Genomic DNA, 1,590 nt, shown 5'->3' on the forward strand with positions numbered 1-1,590 from the left:
GTGCACACTTTCTTTACATAAAACTCTCTTATACATGAGTTGCTGTGGATTTGTTTCTCTAAAGTACCTAGACTAATACACTAACCAAGGCTCCTTTTGCTCCATGCCTTTATAAGAGTCACAGCACAAGTTCCCCCATCCGTCGCCAGCAGTGTCTGACGCTCTCTCATCGCCCCGGCCTGTTTCTGCTTTTCAATGAAGGACTGTCAGGTGGGCTGTGTTTCCCTTTTGACCTTGATTAGCAGGAAACCCAACCCTGTACTTTCTATGGAAGGTCCTGCCCACCTTTCAAAGATGAGACTTTCTGCTTCTTTGAAGATGGGCAGCCTTGGAAACCACAGGGGGAGTTGCGCGCTGCCCTGCCGGCTCCCTGTGAGTCAGAATGCACAAGGGCTTTAAAGCTGGTTGGCTTTGTCATTAATCGAGGTTTTCTCTTTCGCCTTTGAAAACATCACTTCCTGTATCACCTTCCAGACACTTTATCACATGAGTAGACACCGCAGATGACTAAATGAACATTGCAATTTTTCTGGAATGAAAATTATGACTTTAAAAATAATACTAAATATCTGAAGAGTGGATTGAGCTGCCTGGAGGCATTGTGTGGTCACAGATGTGTCCACGGACGTGTTTGTACTTGGTGGCTTGAGATGTCGCCACTTGAGTCTGTGGGTAAGAGAATACACTTCGGCCCAAACCAAAGTTGGTTGGCGTTGGACCCTCTCTCTCCACCGCTGGCTGTGGGATGCTCGCGTCTCTGGGCCTCTGTGTCTGCATTTGTGATGGAGATAACAATATGGGCCTCTGTGTCTGCATTTGCGATGGAGATAACAACACCATGCAGGGTGGTTGAAGAATAATAGGCAACCCCTTCATGTAAAATCCTTCAACGGCGACTGCAGTAGATGGTAATTACAGCTAGTGCTATTGTTATGTGTCGTCAACTAGACTTTTTGCAAACCGCACCGCTTCAAATCAGCTCCCAGATGTGCACATGGATTGAAAGCAACCTTCTGCGGGCAGTGATGGTGGTTCATTAAGGACTTGCCTTTCCTTTAGAGGGTCGTCCGTGCTGTTATTTCCTACAGACGCTCAAATGACTCGGGTCTGTCCAAGGTTGTCCATTCCGGGGTTGGTGGCACAGTCCTGGAGAGCTCTGAACTCTCTCCAGCTTCTTACTTATTTGCAAAGGGATTGGAGCATCCTTACCTGGGCTGGAGGAGGAGGCAAACACTGCCACCCAGTCGATTCTAACTCATAGTGACCCTGAAGGACAGACAGGGTGGAACTAACTGCCTCTGTGGGGGTCTGAGACTGTAACTCTCTCCGGGAGTGGAAGCCTCCTCTCCCCAGGTTATTTCCCCATCTCTGCCACTCCTTGCCAAAACAATTGTTTCAAAGAGGAAGTGCTCTGGGTCATAAAATGCCATCTGGTAGTCAGTATATGGCCATCGGGACACACCGTGTTTATACAGCAGCTGATTGGCAGGAAGTAGATGATTCATCAGGGAAAGAAGAAAAAAAAGGACCTCCTACCAAAATTAACTTCCTCTTTTAAACTCTCTTCTAGTTCATCCTTTTAGGACCAAC

General features: G+C 47.4%; 1 protein-coding gene across 1 annotated transcript in view; it reads left to right on the forward strand.

The window, feature by feature from the left end:
• The window catches only part of RFTN1 (raftlin, lipid raft linker 1), a 248,109-nt gene that overhangs the window by 181,076 nt on the left and 65,443 nt on the right, over positions 1–1,590 (forward strand). The window lies entirely within an intron of this gene.

The sequence above is a fragment of the Echinops telfairi genome, unplaced genomic scaffold (genome assembly GCF_000313985.2).
Source record: "Echinops telfairi isolate 266 unplaced genomic scaffold, ASM31398v2 ScPeMD7_7420;HRSCAF=8458, whole genome shotgun sequence".
NCBI lineage: Eukaryota > Metazoa > Chordata > Mammalia > Afrosoricida > Tenrecidae > Echinops > Echinops telfairi.